The sequence below is a fragment of the Schistocerca cancellata genome, chromosome 3 (assembly GCF_023864275.1).
Source record: "Schistocerca cancellata isolate TAMUIC-IGC-003103 chromosome 3, iqSchCanc2.1, whole genome shotgun sequence".
Taxonomy (NCBI): Eukaryota; Metazoa; Arthropoda; class Insecta; order Orthoptera; family Acrididae; genus Schistocerca; species Schistocerca cancellata.
The window spans coordinates 468,765,138-468,788,265 of record NC_064628.1 but is presented as its reverse complement, the minus strand read 5'-3'; positions in this window follow the sequence as shown (position 1 = coordinate 468,788,265).

Sequence of the window (23,128 nt, the reverse complement as noted above, 5' to 3'; positions counted from 1 at the left end):
CAGTCCCCTCCCGGAGATCCGAATGGGAGACTATTCCGGAATCTTTTGCCAATGGATAGATCATCATGACTCTTCTTCAAATACAGGCCACATGTCTTGTGGGTACACGTTACGTGTCTTTAATGCAGTGGTTTCCATTGCCTTCTGCATCGTCATGTCGTTGATCATTGCTGATTCTTCCGCGTCTAGGGGCAATTTCCCACCCCTAGGACAAGAGAGTGCCCTGAACCTCTATCCGCTCCTCCGCCCTCTTTGACAAGGCCGTTGGCAGAATGAGGCTGACTTCTTATGCCGGAAGTCTTCGGCTGCCAATGCTGATTATTTATCAAATTTTAGGCAGTGGCGGGAATCAAACACGGGACCGAAGACGTTTCGGTTATGAATCAAAGACGCTACCCCTAGATCACGGGCGAATAACTGATAATAGGAATTGTGGACTATACGAAGGGACGTTAAGTTGAATATAAGAACGAAATTGGACACTTTGCTTTGTGAAAATAAGAGTACGAAGTTTGAACGACTGTATCGAAGTGAAGTAATGAACCATAGTCCTTGCTATATCTTTGAGTGACGAACTATAAAAACCACGGAAATTTTAGCTGACGTAACTACTGAAAGTAATCGTATAATCAACCCTCCTTTTCCCTGTACACAAAACTCAATCATTCATAATCATTTAATTATTACTGAGTGTTTTTAATAAAAAAAAACTAATGCAATTTCCATAACATCGTGTGTATTGGTGAATAATATCTAACATCCAAAGATGTTACTAAATATATAGTCTTCAGTAAGGCAGAAACAAAAGTAGAGTGATTGCCTGAGCAAAAAGTTAAGGTTAATTATCATGAAAATCCGAAATTTCGTCGCCGTTATAGTGAAGCTGTTTGTGGCTGCTCCATCTGATGTATAGATATAACTAAAAACCTGGCATAGATAGTAGATACCAATATAAATATTGAACGTCAGAGAAGTCGACGGCAGCATATCGACGGAGGGCGGCTACAAAGGCCACCAGTACATGGAAACAATCTGCAAAGGTAAGAAAAAGCTGAATCAACAGCTTGTGGTTGAGAGCTTCACATAAATGTGGTGACGTGTTCGAATATTTGGCTACAAATAAATCTCTGCAATTGTTTCGTTGGTCGCTGTCTATTGGCCTGGAAGCACATTCATGATATTTTGATCGATCTTTTGTTCCTAATAATGTAGTAGGCAAATTAAAGGGAAAAGTGAAACAAAACAGCTGCAAGTTTTGTTTACGACGCTGGGACACAACTGTCTGAACCATAATTGATAAAGCATTCATCATAATGCCACATTGTGGCGTGGAATAACTTATAAAAAGAGCAGTACCGATATGGGAGCACAGAGAAAGTGGATACCTGCAATAGCAACTGAGATAATGTATTTTTGTAGGCAATCGAGCAAACATAGGAAGATATCCACATAAAGTGAAATCAGTTACACTATCAATTACAAAACATTTATTAAGTTTCCGTCTTCTCGAATGTTCAAATACGTTGTTTACTTACATATCTACACATATTATAGCAAATCAAGGCAGTTCTTCTTTGAGATCTTGCAGCGGTATACAGTCAGCAAGGACACAAATGCAATTGGAAGCAATAACGCAACAGAGGGCAGCACGCCCAAAGGTGGGTACAAACCCCTGCGGCAATTACCCAAGCTCCGCTTTTTGGTCGAATCCATTAGAGTTTAAGTGTGAATAAACCAGTGCTTTACTTAATATTCGGGATCCAGAGCAACTGCTAAATTAGTATGTTTACAGGATTGATCATCTTTCGGCGTCTTCAACTTCATCAGAATGCTTCGACAACCTGCCTTCGTATTATTTGTATACTCGCTTTTTACCTGTGTTTGCCGTGGACCCGTGTATTGCTACCGAAGATCATACAAGGCGCCGTGTTCTTATATTAATATTTTGCGGTACTTCAAGCAGTTCAACAGTTAGAGCTGTAGGGCCGTCACGACACCGTTGCCAAGGCCTTCCTGTTTCTCAGTCGGACGAGTTACAACACTTACATTGGGTGAAATGACGTAGTGCTTAAGACACAGGACTCGGATTCTGAAGGCATCATCTTCCAGAAATTCCGAATCACGTTTCTGAGGCTCCTTGAGGTTATTCGGAAAGAAAGCGACCTATCTACCTTCCCATACATCCTCAATTCGAACTAGTGCTCCACTTCCCAACCACTTCACTGATAAAAACTGAAACCTACTCGTGATTATCGTTCTTTCATTCAACATCTCGGAAACTGTCTTGCAGAGATGGAATACAATATCGAGTAAAACACATACAAGTATACTACAGTTTCCATCCATTACTAGACTAACAGAGGTAATTATTTTTAATTACTAAACACAAGGGAAAGTCCAATAACGTATAGATGAGCAGCATAACCTTTAAGATCATTGAGCAACGACCTTGTGTTCTGTTATATGTATATTCTCAGTTTACGTATCACACGTTGTAGTATCTAATCCGGCATGGATGCAGACTTTTTGTTCAAAGTAGTAGTTTCATATTCTTAAGAGGCATCTGGAGTTACTAGTTACTTCTTGGTAAGGATGTATCAGCCTAACCAATTTGCAATGGACTTTCTTCTGGATCTCATGTCTCCAATACAAAATGGATGTTAAGATGGGGTGCAAGCAATTCCCCTCCTTCCCCTCCACCGCGTGCCACGCTGATAAAACACACGGGCCCGGCCGTATATCAGCTTTACGCCTGCTGAAGAGCGACCTCACTTGGCACCTATGCAGCATTTATTGTGTGTCAAGAGAATAAAAACTCGTAGCACCCGGCGAGCGCTCTCTTCTGCTAAGAAATGTCGAAGAGGCGTAGATTCACAGTATCAGGCGGATAAGAAGACGTTCGTACTTTACCAAGGGAAAGGATGCTTCTTATGAATGATTTTCCAACAAGTGTGTGTAGTTCTTTGTGTCAGAAGTGTAGGAAAAACCTGCGAGCCAAAACCACAGACAGAACGATAGCAGGTACTCAGACTGTGGTGACCGAGGTGTCGATAGGATACAGGAGATACATTCTCAACTGGCGACATGTTGTTTGCCTGTGAAGGAGCTCTAGCTACAATAAAGTCAAATTGTGACCATCCTTTCAGAGGATGAGAAATGTGTTTAGAAGAAAATATTTAAGAAGTGTGTATAACAATAATTTGATTGACCAGAAGAAGGTATACGACAGTAGTGGGACAAAGTATGTTTCATGGCGTTTTGTTAGTGCAGGTTGCCCACATCAGGGGCAAGTATGCACACAGGGGCAAACCTATTTTTATCTTTTGATTGACAGGTCATTAACCTATTATTTGGCTAAGAAGACTGAGATCCCCTAGGGATGATCCTTCCTTTTGGTTAATTGGTTCTTAACCTATCACCTCCCTCCCCTCCCCTCCCCCCTCCTCCTCCTCCTCTTCCTCCTCCCCCTCCCAACACCTCAGGAAACCTCCAATCAACCCCTCCCTCTCACAGATACAGGTACACTTTCAGGTCTGAGTTATTCGCATAGCCCCTATCACTCTTAACAATTTGATTGGAAACCTAATTAAATTCTTCAATTAATTAACCCCTTCCCCTCTCATAAACCCTCCATCCATCCCCTTCCCCTCTCCATCTCCCCTCCCCTTTCCTCCCCTAAGAGGAAATTGGCGGCTCTGGGGTGGAGAGGAGGGATCTCATGACAGGAAATTCAAGGGTATATGATTTATTAAAAAAAAAAAAAAACAGATTGAAGGGGTTGGATTTCTCTTGCTAATCATTCCCTGTTGTTAGCGAAGATGCAGGTCCTGTAAGAAGTAATTAAATCGATAGTTCTTTTTCATTCCGCTCGCGCAAAGAATGTCGTCATGGAACACCCATCACATGTAATTATGCTGTTAAAAATCTTCCGACTGTGAAGCACGCACACTGTACCACGCAGATCGCCTCCGGGCCCCCTGCCCCAATTCTGCGTGCCGGCTCACGCTACGGTTAGGAAGCGCACTGCTTACGGTACGGTCACGCGGCAGCGGCTAAGCACCTACTGTCGCTTTGAAAATACCCGCGGCCTTCAGGGGTTATTACATCTGCAGTTGCGAAATATTGTCACATACGTAGATTGAAGATATCACACGAACTAAATGTACCACTGCACAAAGAGTGAGTGAGAGAGAGAGAGAGAGAGAGCTCTGCAGATAACGCGAAAATATTTAAACAATCACACGTTTTATTCCGAGGAATACCGCCACCTCCACATCTGAACACGGATCATAAAACAAGAATATGGCGATACTTTTGTGAAACCCTCCAAGACACTTCACGTGCTTTTGTGGGAAATACACTTGTCTTTGGGTACGAGCTGCTTCAGCAGTTACTAAATCCAGCTGAATAGTCACTAAACGCACTTTCAAAAAGTTCGATGAGTAGTAGTTCGCCTTAGTTTCGCGATGTATACCGCCACACTCGAACACAGACTCTAAAAACTGATCGCGGCACGCTTGTGAAACCGTCCCTGAGGTGCTTCACATGCTTTTGTGAGAAATACCCTTGTCCTTGAGCACGAGCTGCTTCAGGAGTTACTAAATCCAACTGAATACATCTGTAAATACACATTAAAAAAAGAGATCGCTGCAAAGTAGCTTGCGTCATTTTTGCGACGTATATCGCCATTGACTCTAGAAAAAAAGATTGCGGCACACTTGTGGAACCTCTCAGTCTTCCTCCACTACTCCGGAAATCTTCCGTGCATAAAAAAATTAAGTAAAGTATTTAACGCTTCAATAGGTTTACAAATGTTGCTTTAACCAATATGTTTCAAGTTGACACACACACACAAAACACTGCACTGTCTTCCCAGCTGCACTTGGAATGGAAATACAATACAGAAAAATATACTCGAAGAAAAAAAAAATACATCGCTAAATGAAATGAGTCCAACTACATTGCGTCGAAACTCTGAAGACGATCCTGCAAAATATCGTTAAATACACTATCACAGTAGTCTCCTACAAGAGGCGCAGTCGTAACTGGGGGCCTGCAATGCTGCGGCACATCCCCCCACGGCCGCAGCTCACCACATAGTGTTGTGCAGACTGGAAGTCAGGGTTTTCCCGACTGGATCTACGAGCGCTCGAAAACCGCAGCCGGCGAGACCGGCAGCCACTTGTCATGCGAGCTCAGACCTGCATTCACCTGTGGATAGGTTTGAATGTTGCACTCCTATTGTCTCCCTGGGTAAACTGGAGGGTGGAGGGGTCAGAAGTCATGTAAACCCTTGTTATGGTGCAGCCGCTCTCATTCTGCAATCGTCCGTGCCGGGGTCAGTTCGACTATGTTGTTCTCGGTCGTGTGGGTGTCTGTATGTGTTTAGCAGAAAGAAATGAAATGTTCAGCAGCACCATCAAGCACGTTGGTATGTCATTGACGGTAAACACCCAAAGCGATGGGAATCACCAGGTAAGCATATTTTTACTTTCATAGCATGAGGTCAGATTTCGCAGTGTATATTTTAGTAAACATTTTCACAGTATGAAGTTCAAATTTAGATGTTAAATTTTTTGTAATTGTTTCAGCATGCATCCACCAAATAGTGGATGAGCTGGAGGTGGAGGTCCTACAGCGACAGCAATAGCATCGTAATTAGTATATATATTTTTCGTCGTTTACATAATACGATGTTGTTGCTGTAAATGATTTCGAGGATCCAAATCGATAAACGTTACTTCTTTTTTCATTTCACTAAGAATTTTGTATTGTTCGAGTTTATATATCCATAATAATATATCCAAATAATTAAATTTCATCGTATATGTAATGTGGTGTGTATTCATTGTTGTTGTAGATGAATTCCTGGCATACGAAGAAGGGTGACAGGGAGGGGTGTGTGCTGGAGATATGCAGGAGCCATCGCAGATCTCATGTGGGTGTACATTCTAAAAAAATATATATATTTTTCTTGTTTCCTGTAGTTTCTGTTTATGTATGCTTTTTATTATTATCAGATCATTATGTGATAGAGGGGAGACGAATAGATGGGCTCTCCCCAATTCAGCCAAGGGCAGAATGTTGCAGTGGGAGAAGGAGACGGAGGACTACCGTCGTCGTAAGGGGATGAGGGAGATGCCAAGGGGCCGGAGCGAAGCAGGTAATATATACTCACTCTGCTTACAAATAATCAGTATTCTTTCTTTCCTCGCAGCAGCAGCGACAGCAGGCAATGTCTAGGTACTGCGGCAGGGGAACAATTCCAGCATCAGACACCTCCCGTATCAAACAATTCCCGCAATACGCCGTGGTTCGGGTACCGGGAGCGGCGAAGACTATAACATCTAATCGAGGTCCTGTGCGGCAGCCTTCGCCAGTAAGAGTGCCGCTAGTCGCCGCAAGGGAGGCCGCCGCCGCCTTCAGCCCCGTCGTCCCTGCAGCTGCCACCACAACACCGATCGGGCGTCCATGAGCCGCCCTCCCTCAGGCTAGTGGGTCAGGGCGGCAGCAACCAGGCTGCTCGCAGCGGCCCGATTCCACTGTGTCCCCTCCTCCTCCTCTGCCATCACGTCCTCACCGATCACGTGAGGTACATCACGTACCCCTGTACACATCGCCAACTCCATCGCCTAGGTGTAGTAGTAGTATTAGTAATAGAGAATGTCCTATGGCTAGTGGCAGTTCCCAGTCTCATCATTTTACTGAAGGACATCAGGTTAGTCACACCAGAAGGCCGTTGGAATACTTGGTGATTTCTGACGCCTTTGAGGAGGGAATCCTGTTCTAGAATATAGAGAACCAGGCAGAAGGGACCGTGGCCCTGTTGGTTTTCTAAGGGCGTGCCTTCCTGTCACGGAGCTCCTCAAGGTAGTCAACGATCCGTGGTATCCCGCCATTAAATGCAGTGCGGTGCTCTGCATCGAACTGTCGCGGCCCCCTGAAAGTTGATTCTGGCTTTGACGAGACAACTCTTCATTATCTTAGGCAGAAAAATGACGTGATGAGGCGGAGCACTTCAGTCGCCGAGTGGTTTCGTAAATCGACCTTGAGTGCTATACTGACCCAGATTAGCGAAATGGAGATCAGAGGATCAGCTAAAGCACTGAGCCGAATACTACACCTGTCCGCTACATGTCTATGATCCGGTAAAGAGAGGGTCTGTCTATATCAAGCCATCTACAGCTAATAAGAGGGCAAGGATTAATGTCAAAAATGAAAAGGATCAGGCTTGTTTTGCATGGTCAATCGTGGCTTGCGAAAGAAATGTTAAGGAGAATCCAGAGAGCACTTATCAATGCGGTAGATACCTTGACATTCGTAAGTGCTATAACTTTGATGGTATCGAGTTCCTCGTCACGATCCAGGACATACATAAATTTGAGGCGAGGAATACCGGAATATCTGTTCTTGGTAATGGCCTCGAAAAGAAATGTAAGTCGGATGAGCAGGACAAGCACATTGTCGTCGGTCCCCTCCATTTCTAAAGATTCTCTAGTAAGTGTAAGCTGTATGCAAATATACTGCTCTTCCCTGAAGGCCATAATTATCTCGTGTTTGGATGAAAGACATGTCCTGACTCCTTTCCTCCCGATTATCAACCAGTTGTCGTGTACAGCATATTTGCTTAACGTGCCCGAATTATTTCTCCTCAGACAACTTATTAGCGGCACATCAAGTATACTCTACTTGCATGGAACCGGTACGTATTATTATGCCTACTGCGGAAAACAAAATCATCCTCACCTCCAGGAGCAATGCCCATCTGTAGTGTACACCGACTCTGAGTGCCTCCTCACTTCTGTAACCCGCTGTGAAGCTAACCCCGCGGCCTCACATATAACCTTCACAGAAAAACGCGTACCATATGCCGCAGCATACCAAAATGTATCGTCCTGTGGTTCCAGTCTTAACCGTTACAAATCTTATGTTGGGAATAATCTTTCAATTTTGCTGCTCATTGAGCTCGAGAAGCTTACAGGTAAGTTGATATGCTTTACAGCGACGACGTTTCCAGCCGCGCGGGATAGCCGCGCGGTTTCGGGCGCCTTGTCACGGCCCGCGTGGCTCCCCCCGTCGCAGGTTCGAGTCCTCCCACGGGCATGGGTGTGTGGGTCGTCCTTAGCGTAAGTGAGTTTAAGTTAGAGTAAGTAGTGCGTAAGCTTCGGGACCGATGATCACAGCAGTTTGGTCCCATAAGACCTTACCACAAATTTCCAATGTCCAACGTTCCCATGACCAAATAGAAGAAGAATGAAGATTTGCATAATAACTCCATTGACGGTCATTTTTGTGGGCTGCCGTTAGACAAAAAATCGGAAACTACTTTTAGGGGCATATCATATTACAGGGAATCTCCGTGGCACATCTCACAATATGCGCAATTTTAAATTCTAGCTACCAAGGCACATACCCGTTGTCTTCCATAATTTAAGCAGGTATAATGCTGACTTTCTAGTTGAGCACTTGCCTGTTTTCGGCATGGATAAAGATCAGGTCGGTGTCCTACCGGAGAGCATCGAGGAATACATTCCATTATCCAAATGAATGACGCCAAGAATTACTCTCCGCTTCCTTGATATGCTACGTTTTACGCAGACGCCACTCCAGAAACTCGTTGAATCTCTACCTTGGTGGAATATGCGTATCACTAGAACTGCATTACCCGACGAGGAAAAATTTCAACCCGTGACTAGGGAGGGGGTTTTCCCATACAAGTATGTGGATAGTATGGGGAAACTCAATGACACAAGGTTACCAGACATAACTGCATTCTCCAGCAACCTTACAGGCGATGCCATAAGTGATGCAGAGTACGAGCGTGCCGTGAATGGTTCAAATGGCTCTGAGCACTATGGGACTTAACATCTGTGGTCATCAGTCCCCTAGAACTTAGAACTACTTAAACCTAACTAACCTAAGGACGTCACACACAATCCCCGAGGCAGGATGCGAACCTGCGACCGGAGCAGCCGCGCGGTTCCGGACTGCGCGCCTAGAACCGCTAGACCACCGCGGCCGGCGCGTGCCGTGAATGTCTGGTGGGAATTCAAAATCTCGACTTTACGACAGTACGCACAGCTTTACATGGACACAGACGTGCGTTTGCTTGTGGACATTTTCCAGAAATTCCGGAATCTTCGCATGGCCACATATTCTCTGGATCCCGCCTTTCATTACACGGCACCTGGGTTGCCTTGGGACGCAATGTTCATAAGAATGCAGTGAAGTACAGAAATACTGACCGATGCTGACATGCTTTTTTTCTTTGAGCGAAGTATCCTTGGGGGACTTTACCAATGTTTCCATAGGCAAGCAAAGACGAATAATCCACGGATGGGTGACAGGTTCAACACATCCCTTGTTTCGACTTATGTAATATACCTGGATGTGAATAACTTATACGTGCATGCCACCCAGCAATCACTGCCGAGTTTTGAGTTTCGATAGGTGCCCGAAGACGAATTCAACGGATTAGGTGGAAAAATCAAGGGGGGATGGCAACTGAGTCTGATGTAGGGTATGTGGTTGAGGCGTAACTATTAATTTGGCGTAACTATTAATTTGGTGTAACTATTAATTTGGCATAACTATGGCAACACAGGTATAACTATTAACTTGCATGATGCGCACAACGATTTGCTGCTGTGTCCAGGGCAACTAGTTCTGCGAGGAGGCTCCACCTCAAAACTGATGACAAAACGCTGGAGAATAAGCGCAGATAGTTTTTGCACTATCGAAATCTTCAGCAGTGTGTCAGTTAGGGTATGGAGCTGGTTAGAATCACCCGGGCTATCTCCTCCAAGCAGTCCTCAGGGTTGAATGAATGTTTGAATGCGGGACAGAGAACTTCGGCGACCTGTGACTTTGTGAAAGATTTTTACAAGTTTATGAATAATACAGTTTTAGGTAAAACAATAGAGAAATTGAAGGATCGACGTGAAATTTTAGTTATAACAGAATGGGATGGGCGTTATGGTGTAAGAAAACGCATTGCCAGACCAAATTTTAGGCGGGTCACCATATTCTATAAGAACTTTGTGGCTGTGGAGATGGCGTAGAGTGCAGTAGAGTGTACGAAACCATTTTATGTGGGGATGTACTTACTAGGCCTATCCAAACTCTACATGTGGCACTTTCATTATGAGTTAGCGAAAACTCATTTCGCATATCCTAAACTATATGGATACAGAATGCTTCATGTATTTGGTGAAGAACTGCGGTCCATATGAAGTAATGAGGTACCATGGTAACGAATTCGACACGTTCTCATACATGTTCGATAATCCTTATGGTACTGTTCCACACAACAAGAATGTTATCGGCTTGTGAAGGACGAGGCGAATGGATTGCGGATTGTGGATTCTGTAGGTCTGTGGTCAAAAATGTATGCATATCGCTCATTGTACCGTGCCACCCAGAGGCTGGCTAAGTGTGTGTGTCGTATGGCATCGAGAGCCCTCTCTATCGAAGACTATTTGCGTTGCCTGTACAGAGATGTTCGCTGTGTTGCACCACAGCCGCCGCATTTGGCATGCAGATCAGTATACGACGGAGAGAACACGAGGTGTACACTGTGCTGCAGTCTAAAATCGGTCTATCGCCTCATGACGATAGACGGGTCATTTGTGATGATGAGACTGAAACTCATCCGTACTCACGCTACTCACCTGTAGAGAGAGAAAAGGTGGGGGACTCGGATTGAATGAGAGAGAGAGAGAGAGAGAGAGAGAGAGAGGGAGGGAGGGAGGGAGGGGCAGAGAGTCTGCAGAGTAGTAGTATGACCTTTTTACCATAGTGTTAGTAATTTTGTGTGTGTGTGTATGTGTGGTGTAAATATTTGTGTGTATACCATGTGTGTGAAAAGAAAAGTTGAGAAAGCATAAACAAAACTTTTAAAAATTGCGTAAACAGAAAAAGATATTTGTATATTTATTTATTCATATGTAACGTATGTGCAGACTGTAAATTTATATATCTACTTACCATGAGCGCCTGGTAAATATAATGGTTTTCAAGTTTTTCACCTTCTGCTAGCCACCCAATTCAGAATAATTTTTAAGTGTATATATATCTATATAGCTCACAGTCCATCAAAACTGTTATTGTATAAACCTTTGCTATTGGGGTTGTTCAAATTAGATTCTAAGTATACTCAGTCCAACAGAATTATTGCAAAAGCTATGCTGCTGGGAATGCGGAATTTATTTGTAGTAAAAAAAGATAGACACGAAGCCCACGCCTACTACAGTAGTACAAGATTATATGCCAACTAGCTCTGCAGATGAAGAAATTGATGAAATGTATGAGGAGATAAAAGAAATTATTCAGGTAGCGAAGGGTGACGAAAATTTAATAGTCATGGGTGACTGGAATTCAAGAGTAGGAAAAGGGAGAGAAGGAAACATAGTTGGTGAATATGGATTGGGGCTAAGAAATGAAAGAGGAAGCCGCCTGGTAGAATTTTGCGCAGAGCATAACTTAATCATAGCTAACACGTGGTTTAACAATCATGAAAGAAGGTTGTATACATGGAAGAATCCTGGAGATACTAAAAGGTATCAGATAGATTGTATAATGGTAAGAGAGAGATTTAGGAACCAGGTATTAAATTGTAAGACATTTCCAGGGGCAGATGTGGACTGTGACCACAATCTATTGGTTATGAACTGTAGATTAAAACTGAAGAAACTGCAACAAGGCGGGAATTTAAGGAGATGGGACCTGGGTAAACTGAAAGAACCAGAGGTTGTACAGAGTTTCAGGGAGAGCATAGGAAAACAATTGACAGGAATGGGGAAAAGAAACACAGTGGAAGAAGAATGGGTAGCTTTGAGGAATGTAATAGTGAAGGCAGCAGAGGATCAAGTAGGTAAAAATGAGAGGCTAATGGAAATCCTTGGGTAACAGAAGATATACTGAATTTAATTGATGAAAGGAGAAAATACAAAAATGCAGCAAGTGAAGCAGGCAAAAAGGAATACAAACTTCTCAAAAATGAGATCGACAGGAAGTGCAAGATGGCTAAGCAGGGATGGCTAGAGGACAAATGTAAGGATCTAGAGGCTTATCTCACAAGGGGTAAGATAGATACTGCCTACAGGAAAATTAAAGAGACCTTTGGAGGAAGGAGAACCACTTGCATGAATATCAAGAGCTCAGATGGAAACCCAGTTCTAAGCAAAGAAGGGAAAGCAGAAAGGTGGAAGGAGTATATAGAGGGTCTATACAAGGGAGATGTACTTGCGGACAATATTAAGGAAATGGAAGAGGATGTAGATGAAGATGAAATGGGAGATTTGATACTGCGTGAAGAGTTTGACAGAGCATTGAAACACCTGAGTTGAAACAAGGTCCCGGAGTAGACAACATTTCATTAGAACTAATCACAAACTTGGGAGAGCCAGTCCTGACAAAACTCTACCATCTGGTGAACAAGATGTGTGAGACAGGCGAAATTACCTCAAACTTCAAGAAGAATAGAATCATTCCAATCCCAAAGAAAGCAGGTGTTGACAGCTGTGAAAATTATCGAACTATCAGTTTAATAAATCACAGCTGCAAAATACTAACGCTAATTCGTTACAGACGAATGGAACAACTGGTAGAAGCCGACCTCGGGGAAGATCAGTTTGGATTCCGTGGAAATGTTGGAACACGTTAGGCAATACTGACCTTACGACTTATCATAGAAGAAACATTAAGGAAAGGCAAACCTACGTTTCTAGCATTTGTAAACTTATAGAAAGCTTTTGACAATGTTGACTGGAATACTCTCTTTCAAATTCTAAATGTGGCATGGGTAAAATACAGGGAGCGAAAGGCTATTTACAATTTGTACAGAAACCAGATTCCAGTTACAGTATATGAGTCGAGTGATATGAAAGGGAAGCAGTGGTTGGGAAGGGAGTGTGACAGGTTTGTAGCCTTTCCCCATGTTATTCAATCTGTATATTGAGCAAGCAATAAAGGAAACAAAAGATTAGTTCGGAGTAGGGATTAAAATCCATGGAGAAGGAATGAAAACTTTGAGGTTCGCCGATGACATTGTAATTCTGTCAGAGACAGCAAAGGACTTGAAAGAGCAGTTGAACGGAATGGACAGTTTCTTGAAAGGAGGGTATAAGATGAACATCATCAAAAGCAAAACGAGTGTAGTCGAATTGAATCGGGTGATGCTGAGGAAATTAGATTAGGAAATGAGACATTTAAAGTAGTAAAGGAGGTTTGCTATTTGGGGAGCAAAATGACTGATGATGGTCGAAGTAGAGAGTATATAAAATGTAGACTGGCAATGGCAAGAAAAGTGTTTCTGAAGAAGAAAAATTAGTTAACGTCGAGCATAGATTTAAATGTCAGGAAGTCGTTTCAGAAAGTATTTGTATGCAGTGTAGCCATGTATGGAAGTGAAACGTGGACAATAAATAGTTTAGACAAGAAGAGAATAGAAGCTTTCGAAATGTGGTGCTACAGAAGAATGCTGAAGATTAGATGGGTAGATCACATAACTAATGACGAGGTATTGAATAGAATTGGGGCGAAGAGGAGCTTGTGGCACAACTTGACTAGAAGAAGGCATCGGTTGGTAGGACATGTTCTGAGACATCGAGGTATCACCAATTTAGTATTGGAGGGCAGCGTGAAGGGTAAAAATCGTAGAGGGAGACCAAGAGTTGAATACACTTAGCAGATTCAGAAGGATGTAGGCTACAGTAGGTACCGGGAGATGAAGAAGCTTGCACAGGATACAGTAGCATGGAGAGCTGCATCAAACCAGTCTCAGCCCTGAAGACCACAACAACAAAGAAAGTATATCCTCATTAGTTTTAGCGTAGATTTATAAAAATATCAAGTGCTTTTGGGAAAAAATGAGAAAAATATTCTCTTCCAGTGTTACTGTTGTAGCGTGGAAGTAGCTTTGCATTGGAATAGGAGAGTCAAATTGTACCTCAAGAATACTGTATTGTATTTCAAGAATACATTGTACCTCAGGAAGTGATCTGTAATCTTAAGAACTATATGGGATTAGTTCAAAAATGGTTCAAATGGCTCTGAGCACTATGGGACTTAAATTTTGAGTTCATCAGTCCCCCAGAACCTAGAACTACTTAAACCTACCTAACCTAAGGACATCACACACATCCATGCCCGAGGCAGGATTCCATACTGTAGCGCCTAGAACCGCTTGGCCTCTCTGGCCGGCCTATAGTATTTGTGTAAAATGAATAAACGAACAAATTCGTCACCGTATCTCATTGTTGTTATTTACAAAAAAACCTATCCCCTATTGCATTATATAGATATATAAGGGAAGTGCAGGTCATAAATGACATGAGTTTTTTCTGAAAAAGAGTGCTATAAATGAGGTGAAGTTCAAGGCGGCAGATAACAAAATATATAGAATGGTTGCATGGAATTACGCCTTTCGTGCAGCATGAATTGGGTTATGGTAGCAGGAGGCATGTGACCGCTTCTACTTCCAAAGACATATAGGAAACATATCTCAAATCATATTTCCTGTGTTTGAAGACACCGACAGAAGTAGTTTCTCGTTAGCACTGTACACTGTCAATATTATCTTGCTGATTGTGATCATATTCTCCTCTGTATGAGTTATTATCCGTCGCACTCCGTACCAGAATGAGTTCCTGTTCAGCATTCATAATAATCTACTTCATGTCCTCAAAGTAGCCCATAAGCATAAGGTATGAATGCAGTAAACCGCTTGTACTCTGCAACTGTTGTGTCCGTCGGATCGTCTATAATCCATTCCGCCGTTTCTAAACCATTCAAGTCTGCGGGCGATGAAAAGACTTATGTTTTAAGGGTTGATGTTATGCCGACATCGCGTGTGCAGGCTGTCTCAGATCCATTGAGTTCATAGCGTATCTCTTGGAACAGGAATGCTGTAGTGTTAAGTGTAAGCTTGGATCCCACTGTAGCGAATGAATGATCCTTCCAGATATATGGAACTCTTGCATGGAAGCACCAGCGCGTCTTGGTGCTGGATGTCAATCCTAATTTCATCATTTTTTTATTAAATGCGATTGAAAAGTAAGGTTTATACGAGAAGTATTCCTGATGTATAATTCTTTCATTATTCCCTACTGGACTCTTTATCTGAGTGAGAAGGTCATAGTGGGATTTCAAGCCAACTGTTTTTAGAAGCCCATGTTATTACTTTACGATTTGGTAGCGAAGTGACGTGGTAGGAATTGCGTGCACTGGTCTTATACCGTACGCCCATCGTGCCTTAGTGGTAATAGTACAATGACTTTGTCACCACGAAAATCGACGAGTTGATTATTCTGGTTCACAATACACAACTCCAAATAGTCCAATGTCAGAACTGTCACTGGAAGGTAAATTGCATGGGTGGGAGTTTCAACAATCTTATACCCTGTTGCAACTAAGGGGAAGAATCTGTGAATAGTATGAATCAGACTGTCGTTGAGATAGGATTTCGTTGCAATGTTACACTCGAATCAGATGTCCACAGTGTGATCTGACTTGTAAAATTTACTAGGATCCTTCATAAAAACCTGCCCTTTCGTGAAACCCAGTAGGTGCCATGTTCAACCTTTCTCGTAGAAGTCAATCGTTGCATTTACAGCCCTTATTTCAGTTTTATGTGTATTCTTGTTTGCACGTAGTTCAATACCTTTTTGAGACTGTTCTGAGACTTCGTTTGAATCCTCAATATCGTACACACCAGGGTCTATTTCCACAACGGCTTTTTCGCCATTAATATCCAGATGCAGTTTGTTGTTAGTCTCACTGATATTTGGGATGCTGTTGTGCGTCTCGAGTCCATTTTATGCGATATTCCGTTCACCAATGCTCAAATCAGTTGGCGGGAAATAATTTGCACGCTATACAGATGATCGTTCTTTTGAAGTCAAAGCGTACGACGTTGCATCTGAACCTCAACTGCTGACGGAATGTTTAAAGCTACTGCTTGTATATTCTGCTTCTTCTTTGTAAACGTCAAGAGAAAAATGATGGACAGATGTCCTCAGAGGTGTGTATTAAATTCCTGGTAACGTCGAAAATTGTAGAACACACGTCTTCTGAGAGTCGTAATTCTTCAGGTGGTTGCAGGTCACCAAATGAGTTGAAACAGTAGACGGTACTTGCATTTTTCTTAACGTGTGATACCCAGTGGGTGCCGGGACCTCCGGCAACATCTAAATTCACCATACCATATTCATCAGTTTACCACATAGTCTTCGGTAATGTATCCCGCATAAACACAGCACGGAATCTTGCGATGTTGAATATTTTTCTAAATAAGAAGATCATTATTTGTAAGTGGTCCATATGGTAGGACAGCAAGTGGGCTTTCCCTTTTTTTTTAATTTAGGAATCGACCAAGCCCTTTCCTGTACGGTTTCAAGTATAGTCCTTTTCCAATGGCTGCGGTTTCCATCATGCTGTTATGTCTTCTTGCTTCTTCTACCTGCGCTTGGGAGTTCTCCGCATTCTTGCCTGTTCGGCAATAGCCGCAGCGACGGACCTTCCCGCCGTGAGCGCGGAGACGGTTGGGATGAGGAACGGAAGAAAATCACCAGATTGATAGAACTCGAGGCGCTTTAACCGAGCCTCCACTTCTTCCGGCACCTTTCTGCTTCAGAGAGTTTTTAGCTGCATACATCGCCATCAGGATACAGTTTTTTAAACACGCTTTTTTCTTCTTCACCGTTGTCTTTTTCTTCTTCAGTGCTTGACGTACAGTGTTCATCACTCCCCAAGCCAGCTTAATTTTTCCACGCATGGTATATCAACTATAAATGCTGCAGTGCGTTAACCTATACCAGTATCCTTCCTTCTGCGTATTGCCTTAGCCTTATCAGCTAAAATCCTATCTGCAATGTGACGACCTGGGAAATCTTTATTTGTAGTGTATGCAAAGTCGTGTTCTGTACAAGCTTCGTCGAGCAGATTAACCCCCTTATCACCTCGTGCCAAGCGTTTCCGAAGCTTTGTTGCAGGTCCACAATATCTACATCCCCGAATGTGTAGTTCCACTGGCAGTTCTTTTAAAATACCACTACCTCCTCTAATGCGTCTCCTAGCACGCATGTTATGCTAGTGTGCCGGTTGTGCTCTATGCACCCCATTATATAGCAAATCATCAGCGTCAATCCAAATGTTTTCTGCTGCAGGGATGTCAAGTCATTTAACTAATGCCCTATTTCCCCGACGTCTTATGACTCTCTCCACGAGTAACACATCTGGTTCACAGCTCTTCTGCATTTCCTCGGTGTAGAAGCAACCTGCAATTTCTTCGCCTCTACCGTCTTTCAAGATATACGTTCTAGGATCTCCGTTGACCAGTTCGGTAGGTATGATTTCTCAAATGCCATCTTGTGTTTTGAGATACATACCAAATCACCTACATTATTTTTTTGTTTTCGTTGATCCAGCATTTTAATGTGACAGTACACCGTATCCATGAGTCCATTATCGCGAACATCGATTGGTCTCATTTTTATTGTGGTATGTTTGGTTTGATTAAACTGAGCAATTATTTCTGGGAAGATACCTGTCTACTTGCATGAGCCGTGAAGATTGAAAGGAATCCACATATGACATTCTATTGTTCTGTTTAGACGTTACACGGTACTCGCCTTCAGATGGGTGAATGTTGAGTAGAGATGTATTCCATGACGCTGCACACGGTCTTGAAATATCTATTGGAAATCCCCCCACCGTGATCGGTTTGGAGGTTGTCCGGACATCGATTCGTTCCTGTCTACAGCAAACGCCCATCAGTAACAACTAAAATATATTTGAATCCATTATTCTCAAGTCAATACTCCCTTATATCTACAAAATCAGCCTGTCATATGTTATCCAGACTTTTAATCACAAAATGTCAACTAGGGTAAGTTTTGCCTGCTGGTTTGTGCAGTTTTCGAACTACTATCTCCATACTTATCGATGATACCTTCCTCTCTAAGCTAAAAGATAACTGAAACAACGTCATTCGAATGAGCTATATTACCTGCAGCAGCTGATGCCATGAGCCGCCATAGTTGATCTACTAGTTCGCTGGGTCTCAGAATGTATACACTGCGGGATTAGATTGACCACTGCTTTATTTTTAACGTCAATAATATAGCCGCTGCTGCTGTTGTTGTTTTCACCATCAATTACTGGTTTTATAATGGTTTTATATTTCTTGTTTCTCAGGCTTTTTCCTACACTGTGTACATTACTCAAATTCAGTATTTCATAGTACATTTCCCATCATTAGCTGAATGATTTATGAGTTCTTTCGTGTCTGTTAGGAGAATATGATTCATTAAGCCAGGTGTTCTCTCAAACCGCCTATCACTAGTCTGTATTCTATAATCAGTTACATTTATAGGCTGCGTACCCCTCATGTACGGTCTTCCCCTGCTGCCACCGAATGTCGTATCTACACTACTGGCCATTAAAATTGCTACACCACGAAGATGACGTACTACAGACGCGAAATTTAACCACCTGGAAGACGATGCTGTGATATGTAAATGATTAACTTTTCGGAGCAATCACACGAGGTTGGCGCCGGTGGCGACACCTACAACGTGCTGACATGAGGAAAGGTTCCAACCGATTTCTCAGACACAAACAACAGTTGACAGGCGTTGCCTGGTGAAACGTTGTTGTGATGCCTCGTGTAAGGAGGAGAAATGCGTACCATCACGTTTCCGACTTTGATAAAGGTCGGATTGTAGCGTATCGCGATTGCGGTTTATCGAATATGGAATCGGTGGGTTCAGGAGGGTAATACGGAACGCCATTCTGGATCCCAACGGCCTCGTATCACTAGCAGTCGAGATGGCAAGCATGTTACTCGCATGGTTGTAACGGGTCGTGCAGCCACGTCTCGATCCCTGAGTCAACAAATGGGGACGTTTGCAAGAAAACAACAACCTGCACAAAAAGTTCGACGACGTTTGCAGTAGCAGGGGCTACCAGCTCGGAGACCATGGCTGCGGTTAGTCTTGACGATGCATCACAGACAGGAGCGGCTGCGATGGTGTACTCAACGACGAACCTGGATGCACGAATGGCAAAACGTCATTTTTTCGGATGAATACAGGCTTTGTTTACAGCATCATGATGGTCGCATCCGTGTTTGGCGACATCGCGGTGAACGCACATGGGAAGCGTGTATTCGTCATCGCCTTACTGCCGTATCACCCGGCGTGATGGTATGGGGTGCCATTGGTTACACGTATCGGTCAACTCTTGTTCGCATTGACGGCACTTTGAACAGTGGACGTTACGTTTTAGATGTGTTACGATCCGTGGCTCTACCCTTCATTAGATCCCTGCGAAACCCTACATTTCAATAGGATAATGCACGACCGCATGTTGCAGGTCCTGTAGGGCCTTTCTGGATACAGAAAATGTTCGACTGCTGCCCTGGCCAGCACATTGTCCAGATCTCTCACCAACTGAAAACGTCTGGTCAATGGTGGCCGAGCAACTGGCTCGTCACAATACGCCAGTCGCTAGTCTTGATGAACTGTGGTATCGTGTTGATGCTGCATGGGTAGCTGCACTTGTACACACCATCCAAGCTCTGTTTGACTCAACGCCGAGGCGTGTCAAGGCCGGTATTACAGCCAGAGGTGGTTGTTCTGGGTACTGATTTCCCAGGATCTATGCACCCAAATTGCGTAAAAATGTAATCACATGTCAGTTCTAGTATAATATATTTGTCCAATGAATACCCGTTTATCATCTGCATTTCCTCTTGGTGTAGCAATTTTAATGGCCAGTAGTGTATCTGGCCAGGGGCGTGACGAATAATGAATTCGTCAATGGCAATACCATTGAAATCGCTTGGTTTTGTTTTTGCTGAGAGCTGCCTGTGAGATTCAGTAACCGGCTTAAATGTCTCTCTCAGCGTTTGCTGTCGATCCCAATGCCATAACATTAGCAACCGTAATATCTCTCGAACGGCTTTCCACGTGTGAATGACGTTCTGCTTGGCTGACATCTCGGTGTATACTAATCACACGTCTCTGCTGCGTGAGGCTTCATATATCCGCTCTTCTTCCTCTTAGTATGTACCTTCTTTCTCCCCCTTTTCAACAACAAGGACCTCTACATCTATTTTCGCCTCAATAGCCTCGACCTTTTCAGTTAAGTAGGCTACTTTATTACCGACTTAATTAATTAACTCATTTAACGCATTCGCCATTCTCGGAAGAGTTAATACGTTTCTAGATCTCTCCGCATACTTCCAACTTTATGGACTATAGCATGAATTTTCGCATCCATGTACAAGCGAATGATCTGTCTGTACACGCCCATTCTCTCGGGTTGAGAGCTAGACATGCGCTCGAATTTGTCCATTCTGCTGCGTATACTGATGTATTCACTCCTCTTACCCGGCTATATATACGGAAACTCTTGGAATTGATTCCAGTAATCAGCACATACCTTTACAAAATCATTGAATGGCACATCAGTTTCGGCATGTGCTTCATAAATATGTTTTACATTCAGATTGTCTTGTTTGAAGGCTATAATGAGATTTTCATTACCCCTAACCAACTGCTTTGGGATTCTGGAATGTGTTTGGCTTAGATAAAATACATAGAAGCCATATGGCGGCAGAAACAGAAATGTTTTCGAATTTTGGTCTTGGTTTTCCACAGCAACTTCGTCAGATAGGAACACAGTGTTTGGATTTACTTTTTCAGGTGGAGGGATATCACCGATTTTACAGAATGTTGTGTATGTTACGACTTCTACACCGTGCAATATCTCCTCTAATAACTGATACTTGGGATGAAACGGTGTTTTTGAAAATACACAAACATTTTCAAGTCGATCTATTTGTGGTAGCAGTGTCATGAGGAAATTAGTCTTGCCACTATTGGATGGACCTACAGTAATTGCTCGTATATTTCCAGGAAGGTGTATTCCTTTTTTCTTATTCTTCCGATCTTATTTTGCATCTTCACAGGACTAGTCGCTGACATCAAAGTCCTGATACTTCACCCACCCAGGTTTTGGTATTCAAAGGGCTTTTGTAGCCAAAATGAACGCTAGTAATAATAACAATAGTAATGATATATGTAGCCACTATAGTAAAATCATCTTAAAGAGTGAGCCACAACGGCTGCGTCTTACATTATGTAATGATGGGGTAGTTAAATAAGAAAAATAAAAATGATTTGCTATTATATGTTTTTATTTACATTTGAGCAATGATAAACAGGCTGCTCTACATCATCATCAACAGCAACAACAACAAAAACAATTCATTAATTTTGTACAATATTTCCGGAATAACTGTTTTTGTATGCAGTAAATTCACCAAGTACTTCTCTCAGACTGATCGCAGTTTCTTTAGCTTCTTCTTTTGAAGCTGTATCATGTGTTTGCATACTATACGTACAGAGATAGTTTACAATGTCTTTATACAGCTGTTTGAACACAAGGCAGGCCACAGTTAAGTCTTTCCAGCGCAAGGGATAGAACCATCCATAGACCAAACAAGTTTGTAATGATGGAGTGCTGCAGATAAATGGTTTGATCTCCATATCTCACCATGAGTGTCATGCCGTCATACAGCGATATTACTAAGGGTCAGACCTGCGCAATAACTGTGTATAGATGGAGAATACTCAGAGGTCATTTGTTCATAGATGTAATGTTCAGCACAACGCAGTTCATCCAATTCCAGCTCCATAAACTGCACTTTAACGCTTTTCGATACATTTTCAATCTCTAACACAACACTCCAGTCAATATTCACCGATGCTTGTATACCAATATTTATGCACTTTGAACCACTAACTGTTAAATTATAAGTTGAAGTGAAAAGCAGTAGAGCACTGTAGGGAATAGGCAGTTTCTCATCCACCACATCAACACTCTGTCCTTGCTGTAACACTGGAATGTTCTGGGATGGTGCGCATGTAGGAGACCAGTACTTACCCACGCCGTGAGGTGTAGCGCCCTCAGCACAGCTCTTCTGGGAATCAGGGCCTTGCTGGGTATCTAAATCAATGAGTGGGGCAGACAGTAGCTGCTCGTTGTCCTGCTCCAGCAAGTGGGCTATGTACACTACAGGTTCCCACGATGCTGCTACTGCTGCTGATCCTGACAGTCCAGACTCCGCTGTAAGTCAGACGAGATGATGGTGCTGCTGCTGGTCCAAACACCCCAGATGTCGCCGAACAAAGATGCAGAAGAAGAAGAAAAAGCAATAAGAACCCAGAGTCAATGATATAGATTTGAACAAGGAAAGGGAGCTGCTACATTCACTAGTATTAAGTATCACATACAATGAGTACTTATTTTTATGCCTCTTTTGCGTTGGAAACGCAGATGAGGATCTCAACTGCTGGTGACGATTCATGGTTCCCCTTCTTCCATAGACTGACTGAAACTGGAAGCGGTGAGCTATCGCACTCACCTTAAATCCCTTACATCATGATCACATGACCGAAAATTAATTATATATTTTCTTCAGCAGTATTTCTGGAACTATTTTCAAACATTCATTTGTCTTGGAAGGATGGAGTTCTTGCGTGTGTCGTTATTGCAGATGAGTTTTACAGGGTAAACACTGTTTTGCTTACACTTACTACCCAACCACGACAAATGGTGAGTGGAAGCCTGGTAGGACACAAGGAGAAACAGAGATCACATGTTTCAACAGGAATATCTCAGAAGTCAAGTATGAAAGGGATGTCGCTGACAGATCCTTTTGCTTGAGTATCAGTGACACATCTTATCTGTTTGTCGTGGGGCACTGGCACTGGCCCTGGCACTGGCACTGTTGTGCAGTCCAGTGGACAGGGGATGGTGGGCAGTGCGACCTTCGTGATCAAACGATTCTGAAATATGTGTGATGGGTGCTTCATGACGGTATTACTTGAGCGAGCAGAATAAAAAGAAGCATTCCATTTAATTACAGTACTTGTTACAAGACCTGCATCTTCTCAAACAGCAGAGAATGATGAGCTAGAAAAATCCAACCCTTGCAAACTTAATTTTTTATAAATAAACAATACACCCTTGAATTTCCTGTCATGAGATCCTTCCTCTCCACCATGGAGTCACCAATTTCCTGGTAGGGGAGTGGAGGGGATGAGGGGAGGGGTAGGTA